At 44.9% G+C, this 14,015-nt stretch overlaps 1 protein-coding gene across 15 annotated transcripts in view; it reads left to right on the top strand.

Moving 5' to 3' along the window:
- The window catches only part of LOC147029186 (protein FAM200C-like), a 297,542-nt gene that overhangs the window by 13,027 nt on the left and 270,500 nt on the right, over window positions 1-14,015 (top strand). The window contains exon 1 of one of the 15 annotated variants that reach the window (XM_085876326.1): window positions 6,941-7,886. The exons of 13 other annotated variants lie outside the window; for them this stretch is intronic. The gene's annotated coding sequence lies outside the window, so the exon portion shown is untranslated. Of the gene's footprint in view, window positions 1-6,940; window positions 7,887-10,818; window positions 12,739-14,015 lie in introns of those variants that run through there. One more of the 15 variants, XM_085876328.1, reaches the window with a different exon arrangement.

Genomic DNA, 14,015 nt, shown 5'->3' with positions numbered 1-14,015 from the left:
CGCAGTGGCGACCCCTAACGGGAGCAGCCGAAAGAAGAAGATATATATATATATATATATATATATATATATATATATATATATATATATATATATATATATACAGTAATCCCCCGTTTCTCGCTGGTTATGTTCCAAACCTCCCCGCGCTAAGTGAAAATCCGCGATGAATGAACGCCTCCCCCAAAAATCGACTCGTCTGGTCTGGTCGGTTTGGGAGTGATTGGGTTTAAGGTGCCGGAGATCGACTCGTCTGGTCTGGTCGGTTTGGCAGTGATTGGGTTTGAGGTGCCGGAGATCGACTCGTCTGGTCTGGTCGGTTTGGCAGTGATTGGGTTTGAGGTGCCGGAGATCGACTCGTCTGGTCTGGTCGGTTTGGCAGTGATTGGGTTTGAGGTGCCGGAGATCGACTCGTCTGGTCTGGTCGGTTTAGCAGTGATTGGGTTTGAGGTGCCGGAGATCGACTAGTCTGGTCTGGTCGGTTTGGGAGTGATTGGGTTTAAGGTGCCGGAGATCGACTCGTCTGGTCTGGTCGGTTTGGCAGTGATTGGGTTTGAGGTGCCGGAGATTGACTCGTCTGGTCTGGTCGGTTTAGCAGTGATTGGGTTTGAGGTGCCGGAGATCGACTAGTCTGGTCTGGTCGGTTTGGGAGTGATTGGGTTTAAGGTGCCGGAGATCGACTCGTCTGGTCTGGTCGGTTTTGAGGTGCTGGGTATGAGCAGTGCTCGTCCAACGGCGGTAAACGTTTCCTTCCCGAAGCATATATCGAGCACCTTAACCTTCTCCTGGAGTGTCCCAGGACCTTCCTCTGGCGCTTCGGTTCCTTGCCAGAAGCCTTAGAAGGTGCAGGGCGTTTGGGCGGCATCGTGGGGCTTGGAGAAAAAACGTAGAAAATATTCGAAGTTCACAAGCGAAACTTTGTCTCGTGCGTTGTGTTACTGGTCGAGCGCCACGCGTTATAATGTATTGCTTAAATAATTTATATTTAATAGATTATTACAGCGATGTACCGGGGAATCCGCAGAAAAAATTAGTTACGTTCCAAGGGAAAACCCGCGATGAATCGGGGGCGCTACAGGTGAACCGCGATGAAGCGGGGGTTGACTGTATACATATATATCCTGTCACTTCGCTGATAGGGGTATAAAGGGGAGGGGTGGAGAAAGAGGGAGAGAGAAAGAGACACACACACAGACAGAGAGACAGACACAGCGAGAGAGAGAGAGAGAGAGAGAGAGAGAGAGAGAGAGAGAGAGAGAGAGAGAGAGAGAGAGAGAGAGAGAGAGAGAAAGGTGTGGGAGGAGAGTGCTGCATTTTATTCGGAGGGGGAGCGAGGAGGTGACAGACAGACAGATAGAGAGAGAGTGGGGGGGGGGGGTGGGGAGCAGGAAAAAAAAAAAGAGAAAGGTGAGGGGTGGAGGTGGCATGAGCAAAGAGAGTGATGTGTTATGCTTCATGACTGAACACAAATTAACAAAAACAAACTTGTGTCAGAACAGCTGTACACACAAACACACAACAGGGTTTGTAAAGTTAACCACTGGCACATCAGAAAAAACTTTGATATCCTAGTTCCATAAAATTTGTGGTAACATTAACCAAAAGCATGGACTGAAAACATGGAAGTATCGCTCACGTACAACTTAATGATCCCATCGAGCATGAACATCGAAAACGAAGCGTTGCGACCAGATATCATACTTTGGTACAAAACAAAGAGAAGAAGGCATTGCTAACTGAGGTGTTGATAACAGTGATTTTGGACTAAATGATGCAGAAATCAATAAAATGACCAAATACCAAGACCTCAAGAATGAAGTGAAAAGATCCAGGAAGCTGAAGAATGCCAAAGTTGAACCAGTGATAGTTGGAGTTGCGGGAATAGTGACAAAAAAACCTCACAGATATAATAAATACCATCGCTAACTACAGTTGGAAGCCGTCCTGGGCTCCATGACGATCGTGAAGAGAGCACAAAACTTTGAGAAGAAGAAAAATTCACAGCTTGGTCTGTGAATCGTCACCCCTTACCAAAATGAATCGAGGACTCCATTCCACATTCTGTGGATACCAATTTTTTTTTTTAAACCCGCATATGTGCATACCAATCGACACACACACACACACACACACACACACACACACACACACACACACCATTTTGTGTGTGTGTGTGTGTGTATATATATACATACATATATATATATATATATATATATATATATATATACTATACACACATGTATATTATGAGGTACCGGGTGTTTCCCAGGATAAATTTCACATAATTTCCCCAGTTGAATTAAATTGTCTTTCTTGCAATGTTTCTGTTGCTCTGGTAGCTGGTACACTTTCTCGGACAGCTGGAGGTTTTGTCTTGCTCTGGTTGTTGCACGTCATTCACGGTCAGCTTCAAGGCGTGATTGTCTTTCTTGTGAGCTTTCCTGCTTCTGGGATTATTTTTTTTTAATTCTGGCTGCTGATGAAGATCTGCCCAAACTTGCCCGTTCCTTTGGTGGCATGGTAAAGTTGTTGGGATTTTCAAAAACTGCAAAAAAACATTGCCACATTAACTTACTGCAACAACCATTACGCACATGACGGGACCTGATGTGGCAGAAAATGACGGGGACCGATTTTCGGGAAAAATGCACCAAAATCTGGATATGCGCCAAATTGAACACTTGTTCATGTTACAGGAACAGTCAAATGCAGTGTTATTGCAAATCCCATGTGTGACGCACTCCTTTCTTGGAAACTCTTGGTCAAATGTTTTTCTTGGTTGCTCTATGTCAAATGGTTTGTGCTTGCAAAAAGGACAAACAGACAGGCCAACATATACATGTGTGTGTGTGTATATATATATATATATATATATATATATATAGTTATGGTTGTGGGGGTAGATGGCGCAATATAATAGGGAATAGAGCATTGTATGGAGTTGCTTAGTCCGTGGACATGGAGGAGGATTCTCGATATAACAAAGTCGGGAACCTTTGAGCTTAAGTGTTGCGTGTCACCACACAGGGGGTGGTGCAGTATTAATTAGCTCGGGAGTAAGAGTAAGTTCCCCAGTATGTAATTGCCTCCCTGTGACTTTTCCCTTTGTCTTTATAACCGAAACCTTGAGGAGAAACAAGCAAACATGCCGAGCAGGCAGAAGCCCCACCTCCAAGGGTGTTGGCGGGTGAAGTCACACCCCCGTGGCTGATGATTGATGGGCGTGACATCAGAAGCTCGCCGAGCAAGCAGAAACCCTGCCTGCCCGGGTTTCTTGCAAGCAGTCCAAGCCCCAGGGGCGGAGAATTGATCGGCATGATCGAAGAGGAAGGGTTGCTTGCGCATTTAGAGAGGCGAGAGTTTTGGGTGAGCACATGCCCGAGGAGGACGGCATGATCCTTGGATTCGTGTTGAGGCGATTTGGCTCGCATGGTGAAGCAAGACGCTGGCCTTTGGATCTTGGGTGGCTCGGTGAGTACGATCGACGCACGAAGCCGTTGCACTGGGTCTCTGAGCCTTGGTGTGGAGTGATGCTCGCAGATTGCCTGGCATGCTCGAGAAGAGTCTACGAGAGAAGCAACGAGGCGCCATTTTGTTGTGCGCGTCTGCACGTGCGAATAGACGCGCCTCGATTCCAAGTTCCACAAAGACCAGCTCTGGGCCAAGCTATGTACAAGAATAGTTGAAAGGAAGGGTTTTCTTTTTATTTTGTTTTTGCTTTGTCTGGATTTGAGTCTGTGCGAAAAGGTACCTCAATTTTAGGATTTATTTACTTCATTATTATTATTACCTTTTGAATTATTGTCTGTTGTAAAATAGTTGTCTGTTTTCATGAAATGTATTCCTTTTAAGAAGCTGCCGGGTCCATGTATTGGTAGTGGGGTTCGAGTATAAACCCTCCTTGTCCTGTCCTGGTGCATTGCCCTTGTGCCGTGCTCCTCCGACTCTCCACCATTGCGCCCCCCCTTCCCACGCGCACATTAATCTCCGAGTCTCAGTTGTAGGCCTTCAAAGGGAGAAGATTGGCCATCCGTCGAGGTAAGGGTAAAACCCCATGGACCTTGAACGGGAATAGCTGTCAGGAGTGTGGGATTCGAACCCTGGACACGACTATGTATGTATGCATGCATGGATGTATGTATGTGTGTATGTACACTGATGAGCCAAAACATTAAGACCACTGACAGGTGAAGTGAATAACATTATCTTGTTACAATCTCACACACACTTATCCTGTTGTCTACAATTTGCTTTGGTGTACTTGCTTCCACGACTTATCGCTTCCCTACAAAATTAATCAATCGTGATTTTGAAAGTACACTTGTGAAACTAAAATTCAGCCTTTTATGTATCACCGAGCTTCCATTTTGGCACTTACATTCACCACTTGTAGTTGTGTGTGTGTGTGTGTGTGTGTGTGTGTGTGTGTGTGTGTGTGTGTGTGTGTGTGTGTGTGTGTGTGTGTGTGTGTGTGTGTGTGTGTGTGTGTGTCCATAACTCCAAAACCATGAAACCTGTGGCCCCAATCTTTACGTGTGTACTCAGGGAATTCCAAGGGAGTGCATGAATGAAAACTGGATTTTTTTTTAATTATTTTTTCTTTTGGATGCACCGTCAAGGCTCGTATGAGAGCTAACACACAGAACGTACAACAAGGGGAGCAGGAGACAAGATGGGTGTGAGAGGGAAGGAAAAAAGAGTGAGGAACAGAGACATGAGGAGATCTGTGGAATGGAGAGGGATGGGGTGGGATACACGGGGTAAACAAGATGGACACCACAGGGACTTTCAGGTCCTGACACCACAGGGACTTTCAGGTCCTTACACGACAGGGACTTTCAGGAAGGAAAGCAGGGAATTTGAAGGAGGTGGGTTTGGGTGGATTCGCTGGGGTTGAAAAAATCGTGGTTTTGGATGGGGGAAGAAAAGAGCTGGTGGTGAACAGCTGTTTTGAAGACCTGGAGGGAAGAGTGGGATTGAAGAGTGGGAGTTTGTTCCAAGGGCAGGAGAAAAAAAGGAATGAAAGGGTGAAGGTGAGCAGTGATTCTTGATTTTTGGTAGTTTTACCAGAAGGGGGTTGCTGGAGGACCTTGAACGCACTGCGGAAATATGGGGTGTCGGGGGGGTGGGGGGGGGAGACTTACGCTGATGTAGTTTTACTGTTGCACTACATCATGGAGACTTTATCTCAGACAGAGCGGGGGGGGGCGTGAGGCCGGAGAGGAGACTGTAGAGGAGAGAGGTGCTCCAGAAAGACCACCAACCTGCCTGCGGTGAGAGAGTGAGAGACTGAAAGACAGCCTCATCACAGGAGATACCAATGATCCTAAATGCCTTGGTTTCCACAGCATGAAGCCAAGGAAGGTGAGAGGTGGGAGCACCAGTCCAGAGGGAAGAGCAGTACTCCATCAGGCTGCGGATGAAAACTTTGTATGTGGTTAGGAGCTCAGGTGTGCCAAGGAAGGACTTTGCACGACGGAGAATACCCAGTCCTGCGACTGGCTTTGGAGGCCAGCTTGGAAATGTGGCTTTCCCAGGAAAGATCATGGCAGAGAGTGAGACCCAGAATCTTGAATGAAAGGACTTCTGCAGGAGGATTGTTGAGAAAGTGGATGGGGTGAGTGGGTTGGGGGCGGGGGCGGTGGGGTTCCAGACGGTCCTGTCGGAGAGACAGTGTGTGCTTTGTCAGGATTGAAGGACATGCTCCATGTGTTGGACCAGGTTGTGATTTTATCTAGATCTGCAGAGAGTGAAAAGGCTGCTGCTTGTCGATCTGAGGGATGACAGATGGTATGGCAGAGGGTGGAGTCATCAGCAAAATTCTGATCGGTGGGAAAGGGTGAGAGGAAGGACCCAGCATTGCCTGGCAACGTCAGGTACTTTTGCAAGTAACCAATAATAAAAAGTACCGGAAACAAAAGGGATTCGTCCATTATCACGTCTGTTCGTACTGTCTGCGCGCTGCACGTGCTTTTGTTTGTTTCGTATGTGATGTCCTTTGTGTTTTGGAACATTATTTTTTATCTCAATCCATGTAAAGTGCATTGTTTGAGTTTTCGTGGATTAAAGTATATCTTGACAAATTCCTTTCCTCCACCACAAGGTAGAGGCCAAAATGCAGCGGCGTGTGTTTGTTTGCAATAAGCATGTGAGGGCACCGACGGTGATTGGGCAATTCATACAAATTCACTGCAACGAGGTGAACACCCATCCTTTTTTAGAAATATTTTCCTTTTCGTAATCCATCCCCAAACCGACTCGGGTACCACCGTATATAAAAGTGAACTTACGTGGGGACGCTTTCCTTTGAGCAGTTCCGATGCCAGTTTTCCTGTCCAACTACATCATGGAGACTTTTAACATCATGGAGACTTTAACCATTTTCTAACAACATAGCAATTTTGGATAATCTCTCTCTCTCTCTCTCTCTCTCTCCCTCTCTCTCTCTCTCTCTCTCTCTCTCTCTCTCTCTCTCTCTCGCTCTCTCTCGCTCTCGCTCTCGCTCTCGCTCTCGCTCTCGCTCTCGCTCTCTCTCTCGCTCTCTCTCTCTTTTTTCTCTTTCTCGCTCTCTCTCTCTCTCTCTCTTTTTTCTCTTTCTCGCTCTCTCGCTCTCTCTCTCTTTTTTTTCTCTTTCTCGCTCTCTCTCTCTCTCTCTCTCTCTCTCTTTTTTCTCTTTCTCGCTCTCTCTCTCTTTTTTTTCTCTTTCTCGCTCTCTCTCTCTCTCTTTTTTTTCTCTTTCTCGCTCTCTCTCTCTCTCTCTTTTTTTTCTCTTTCTCGCTCTCTCTCTCTCTCTCTCTCTCTCTCTCTCTCTCTCTCTCTCTCTCTCTCTCTCTCTCTCTTTTTTTCTCTTTCTCGCTCTCTCTCTCTCTCTCTCGCTCTCGCTCTCGCTCTCGCTCTCGCTCTCGCTCTCGCTCTCGCTCTCGCTCTCGCTCTCGCTCTCGCTCTCTCTCTCTCTTTCTCTCTCTCTCTCGCTCTCTCTGTCAGTGCCGCCGAAGCAGCTTCCTGAGCAAGGGTGATACTGGGTGGTTTGCCATTGCCTTCCCAGCAGTATTTAGGGCAGACATTTGGAATTCGTTTATGATTCTGGCGACAGCTTGCCTACTGTTTGCGAAGGACAACATGTTATCTTTAACATCCACCAACTCATGTGGGCAGATAGGGCACCCAGTTTATCGTCCATCCAAGGGACGGCACACACAATAATGAATAACCTAGTCTGTGAAACACCGGGTTGACAGTTTATTGCTGGGTCGGGATTCAAACCCAGGCGAGACAGCTTGGATGTGAGATTTGCACCATACAAGACTATAAGGCATGCTTGTTTCTTTGTTGGCAGAGGTGATGTCGATGGCTTTTTCAGTCATTCAGCCACCAAGATTATTTTTATTATTACTTAATCATGTGCAATGGTGACTGATTTGCATAATCAAGCAGCTTTGTTTGATTCTGATGATGGATCATTTCATCCCGAACATATTTCTTGCAACAAACAGTTGATTTCTCGACCCAATAGAGGCTGACAAGACCAGACTGTTAAAAATAAAATATATAAATGTGACATTCTGGATTCCAATTGCGAACTTGATACCATCCTGTCATAGTAGGTGGTTAAGGACACTTCCTTCGATCAGTTCAGTAAATCATCCAACTATTGACCTTTGACTTCAATAATTGTGATTCCTCAGTTAAACTGAAATTACATTGACGGCATTTTAGTTTTTAAGCAAAAATAAAACAAAACGTTGTTTTTTTTTTACAAAGTTAGCATCTGTTTATCACATCAATAGCATCTACTCTGATTGGGCGAGTGAGCCTGCCCGTGTTGAGGAAAATGACTCCATTACAGTCCTGCAGGATCAGAAACGACCGAGCCAAACAATTGGGTGAGTGCTGTTGTTGTTTCAAATCATCAACAATAATGAGATTGAAATTCATCGTTTAAAATATGCTCACGTGCTGTAACCATAAGCATTTGCATTTCTCGAAATATGTCTTCATATCGTGGTCGGCCTAGTTCAAGAGCTCAGAGAAAGGGCGGAAAAGAATCGAGTCGGGAAGTAGGATGCACGCCGCACGTTCCTTGGACGACACACTGCACGGAATGGGTTAAACGTATCCGACCTGTTGGACTTGTTTTCTCTTTTTTTGGCATTGATTGATTTATTTGTTTGTTTGCTTGTTTTCATTTGAGTCCCAAAAGTCGACATTCAGCATGGTGCTTGATAAACTATGTTTTGTTGCGGTTCTTGTGTGATTTTTTTTTTTTTGCCGCTTCTAAAACAAATCACAAACTTTTAAGACGAAGCAGTGAGCAGCCACTTTAACGCCCCTTGGGGAATAACTATTTGGATTGCTTCGGTAATAATAATGCCACTGGCATTCCCATTTAAATCAAAATGGCTTTGAAGTTTTCTTCGGTACGTATACTGAATCCACTGCACAATGCTGTTGGTTTGACGGATTATTCACCCAACGAGGCTGGCAAAATATTGTTTTTTTTAAGCTGACGGGTTCACATCAGGCCACGCACGCTCAGCCTTTGTTTACATCTGCCTTGGTTATGGCATGGAAAAGCTGGGCCTTGATGTGTGTGGGCAGAGTGCTTGTTTGTTGGACGTCATCCAGCTACCGCAGGCTCACTTGTGATGCTTTTAAAACAGGCCAGTTCAACTTGTTTACCATAACTGTGGGGTTGGCTTAACCCCTCCTCCTTATGTGGCTATACGTGCACGCGTGCATGTATGCATAAAAACCTACGTACGTACACTACATGGCCAAAAGTATGTGGACACCTGTTCGTCCAACATCTCATTTCAAAATCATGGGCATTAATATGGAGTTGGTCCCCCCCTTTGCTGCTATATCAGCCTCCACTCTTCTGGGAAGGCTTTCCACTCGATGTTGGAACATTGCTGCAGGGATTTGCTTCCATTCAGCCACAACAACATGAGTGAGGTCAGGCACGGATGTTGGGCGATTTCTGTCTGGCTTGCAGTCGGCATTCCAATTTATCCCAAAGGTGTTCATTAGAGTTGAGGTTAGGGCTCTGTGCAGGCCAGTCAAGTTCTTCCACACCAATCTCGACAAACCATTTCTGTACGGACCTCGCTTTGTGCATGGGGGCGTTGTCATGCTGAAACAGGAAAGGGCCTTCCCCAAACTGTTGCCACAAAGTTGGAAGCACAGAATCATCTTCAATGTCATTGTATGCTGTGGTGTTAAGATTTCCCTTCACTGGAACTAAGGGGCCGAGCCTGAACCATGAAAAAGAGCCCCAGACCATTATTCCTCCTCCATCAAACTTTACAGTTGGCACTATGCATTCGGGCAGGTAGCGTTCTCCTGGCATCCACCAAACTCAGATTCATCCGTCGGATTGCCAGATGGTGAAGCGTGATTCATCATTCCAGAGAACGTGTTTCCACTGCTCCAGAGTCCAATGGTGGTGAGCTTTACACCATTCCAGCTGACGCTTGGCATTGTGCATGGTGATCTTCGGCTTGTATGCGGCTGCTCGGCCATGGAAACCCATTTCATGAAGCTGTCGACGAACAGTGCTTGTGCTGACGTTGCTTCCAGAGTCAGTTTGGAACTCGGTAGTGAGTGTTGCAACTGACGACAGATGATTTTTCCACGCTACGTGCTTCAGCACTCAGCAGTCCCATTCTGTGAGCTTGTGTGGCCGACCACTTTGCGGCTGAGCTGTTGTTGCTCCTAGACGTTTCCACTTCACAATAACAGCACTTTCAGTTGATCGGTGCAGCTCTAGCAGGGCAGAAATTTTATGAACTGACTTGTTGGAAAGGTGTCATCCAATGAAGGTGCCACGTTGAAAGTCACTGAGCTCTTCAGAACGGCCCATTCTACCGCCAATGTTTGTTCATGGAGATTGCATGGCTGTGTGTTTGATTTTATACACCTGTCAGCAATGGGGGTTTCTGAAGTAACCAAATCCACTAAATAGAAGGGACCCATACTTTTGGCCATGTCGTGTACACACACACACACACACACACACACACACACACACACACACACACACACACACACACACACACACACACACACACACACACACACACACACACACACACACACACACACACACACACACACACTACCTATAGAAAGTCTACACCCCCTTTCAAAATTTTCATCTTTTGTTGCCATATAACCTGGAATTAAATTGCATGAAATCAGACTTTTTCCACCTTTATTTGCACATCGTAACCCACAACTAAGTTCCAAGTGAAAAACAAATTCTCCAAATTTTCGAAAATTAAAAATATAAAACTGGAATATCTTGGTTGAATAAGTGTTAGAGGGAGAGGGGAGACGATGAGAGCAGGCACAGCATGGAGGAGGGAGAAGGGAGAGGTGGGGAGAGGGTAAGGATGAGACTGGATAGTAGTATTGTGAAGATGGGGAGGTGTGATGAATTTTAAGTCAGGGGGATGCAGCTGTGATGGGGGAGATTAGAAAGGGAGGGGTGAGGGGAGAGATTTGAATGTGAGGTGGGAGATTTGGGGGAGAAGGGTGAGATAAGACAATTGAGGGAGAAGGGTGAGGGGGGAGAATTGAGGGTGAAAGGTGTGGGGGGAGCTTTTGAGAAAGGTTGGGGGAAGGAGGGTGATGTTTGCCTTGAAGAGGGAGGAGGCACTTGAATTGAGATGGAGGGATGAGAGGGAGCAGAGACGATGAGAGCAGGCACGGTCGTGGAGGAGAAGGGAGGGGAGGATGAGACTGGGTGGAGGTATGGTAAAGCTGGGAGTGGGTGGGGGGGCAAGAACAAGATTTGGGGTGGGGTGGGGGTGGGAAGAGGATGAGGTGTGTGAGGAGGAGAGAGCATGTTTGAGATATTGAGTGCACTGAATGAGAGAGTGAGATACTTGTTCGGTTGGAACGGAGCCTGTGGATATTTGAAAACCATACAGTTTGGGATACCAGAGGGGCAGCTATTGTTAAAGCAGAGGGCAATGGGTAGGAGTGAAGAGAGGAGGAAGGATGGGGGGCAAGATGGGAGGAGTAAGGATGGGGTGTCACAGGGGAAGAGTTTGGAGGAGCTTCAGCCATGGGCAAAAATATTGGCACCCTTGCACTTTTTTCAAATAACTCAATTTTCTCTAAAAATAAGTTGAAATTGACAAAAGTATTTGGTCTCCACAATTCTTTATTTCACTGTTAATGTGACAGAACCTTTGTTTTTGATTCAGAACTTAATATAATCCTTTAAAATCAGGAAATAAAAATAAATGGCATTGACAAAATTATTGACACACGAGACTTAATATTTGGTAGCACATCCTTTGGACAAAATAACTGCAGCCAAGCACTTCCTATAGCCATGAATGAGCTTCCGACTCCTCTCTTTTTTTTTTTTTGACTTTTTGTCTATTTTGTCATCTCTCCTACACTAGCAGTTTGTCCCACTCTTCGTGGGCAAACTGCTTCAGTTCTCCCAGATTTGAAGGGTGCCTACTCCCAACTGCTGTTTTTAGATCTCCCCACAGGTGTTCAATGGGATTTAGATCTGGACTCATTGCTGGCCACTTCAGAACAGTCCAGCGTTTTGTCTTGAATCAATCCTGGGTGCTTTTTGAAGTGTGTTTGGGGTCATTGTCCTGCTGCAAGACCCATGACCTTCGACGGAGACCCAGATTTCTGACACTGGGTTGAACATTGCACCCCAAAATGCCTCCTTGGTAACCTGATTTCATCATGCCTTGCACTCATTCAAGGCACCCAGTGCCAGAGGCAGCACAGCGACCCCAAACCATCACTTAACCTCCTCCATGTTTGACTGTAAGGAAGGTGTTCTTTTCTTTGAAGACTTCATTTTGTTTTGTGTAAACAGAGACGATGTGTTTTTCCAAAAAGCTCCAATTTGGTCTCATCTGTCCACAGGAGTCTTCCAGAAGGATTTTGGCTTCTTCAGGTATGTTTTGGCAAACTCCAGTCTGGCTTTCTTATGTCTCTCAGCAGTGGGGTCCTGGGTCTCCCACCATAGAACCCCCTTTCATTGAGTTGGTGATGGACGGTGCGAGTTGAAACTGTCGTACCGTGTGTCTGAAGGTCAGCTTGAATCTGTTTGGCAGTTGATCGAGGTGCTTTCTCCACCATTCGAACAATCCTTCGCTGCAATCTTCGATGAAGTCTTCTCTTATGGACATGTCTAGGGAAGTTGGCTACAGTGCCATGGGCCTCAAACTTCCTGATAACATTGCAAACGGTGGAGACAGGAACATCAACATCTCTGGAGATGGACTTGTAACCTTGAGATTGTCCATGCTTGGCTACAATCTTGTGTTTGACCTCCTCAGACAATTCTCTGGTTTTCTTTCTTTTCTCCATGCTCATACACACTTTTTTTTTTGTATACATTGTCCAGGCTAGTATGAGATCTAACACACAGCACACAGCAAGGGGGGCATGAGACAAGAGGGGCGGGAGAGGGAAGGACAATACAATGGGGAACAGAGACATTCGGAGATCTGTGGAAGGGAGAGGGATGGGGCAGGGAACACGGGGTATACAAGATGAACATTACACGGACTTTCAGGAAGGAAAGAAGGCTTGGGGTGGATTAACGGGGGGAAGCTGTTTTGTTTTTGGTGTCTGTTTTGAAGTCAGCTGTTTTGGTGTCAGCTGTTTTGAAGGCCTGGATGGAGGAACGAGATTGAAGAGAGTGTGGGAATATATTCCAAAGGCAGAAAAAAGAGGAATGAAAGAGTGAAGGTGAGCAGTGATTTAGAAATGACATGAAATAACAAAAAAACAGCAGAATGACTTCTTTTCTCCATTCAAACTGGTTGAATGAGTGATTTTTATATTGTAGGCACCCACAACTCACCGCAAGTGAGTTCAATTTCAAGGTAAAGGAGAATCACCTGCTTTAAATGTAATTATTTCTTCCAACTTCTGAAAGGTGCTAATAACATTGTCCAGGCCATTTTAGGATTTCTGTGTGGGAATAAGCTCAGAGTTAGCAATTTATTCAGCATTTTGTTTTGTTCCACTCCAAATGAAAGAAGTACACATGTGGACACCAAAATATTTTTTTTTAATTTCAACAATTTTCTGGAAGAAATGGTGCATTATTTGAAAAAAGTGCAAGAGTGCCAATATTTTTGGCCACCACTGGAGATTTAAGGAGGTGCGATGAATTTGCACTGAAGTTGGAAAAATATATATATATATATATATATATATATATATATATATATATATATATATATATATATATATATATATATATATATATCTCTATTGGAAGACGAACATGCATTGCAAAATGGGATGAAAAAAATTTGTAGGTCGGAGATTCGTTTAAGTACATCAGAAGAATTGAGAGAATGAAGGAAGGAAGTGTTGTCACAGATGGAAATTTTTGATATGGGATGAAGGAAAAATGGAAAATAATTCTGGTTTTTGAAGAAGTCGAAGAAGAAGAAGAATAGCATGACAGAGAGAGAGAGGGTCCAAACATTTCAAGAGACAGGGTTTTTTTTTTTTTTTTTTTGAAGATTAGGGAAGAGGGGGCCAATGAAAAAGGAAGAGTGTAAAGAAAAAAAATTGTGAAGGTGAGTGGTTGAATAACTTCATGATCAAATTGGGATTGGAAATGTGGAAATCAAAGAAGAAGGAAGAGAAGAGTCTGTGGAGAAATTGACATGGTTGCTGGAGCGAAAGGTGTGAAGGGAAAAATATTCTTATTTTATTAATTAATTTATTTCCTTAAAAAAAAAAAAATTTAAGACATGAAACGGAGGGTATAGTTGGGAGGAATGGAGGGATAGTGAGGGGGGGTGGGACTGAAAGTGATAAGGAGGAAATACAACAAACATATCGTGCATACAGATGGGAAGAAGGGGAAACCCAAGATGAAGATGACGAGTACTCACCAATTAGCACAAGTTTTAACACAAGACCGAACTAGAAACACACAGTAAACATGGAGATAACAAAATGGCAGTAAAAACACGACAAAAACGACCGGAAAACTTATCTTTGAG

Source organism: Eptatretus burgeri, chromosome 4 (assembly GCF_056783735.1).
Source record: "Eptatretus burgeri isolate ZD-2024b chromosome 4, Ebu_testis_v1, whole genome shotgun sequence".
NCBI classification, from domain to species: domain Eukaryota; kingdom Metazoa; phylum Chordata; class Myxini; order Myxiniformes; family Myxinidae; genus Eptatretus; species Eptatretus burgeri.
Note: the sequence above shows the minus strand (reverse complement) of the source record. Positions and strands in the feature narration are given on the sequence as shown.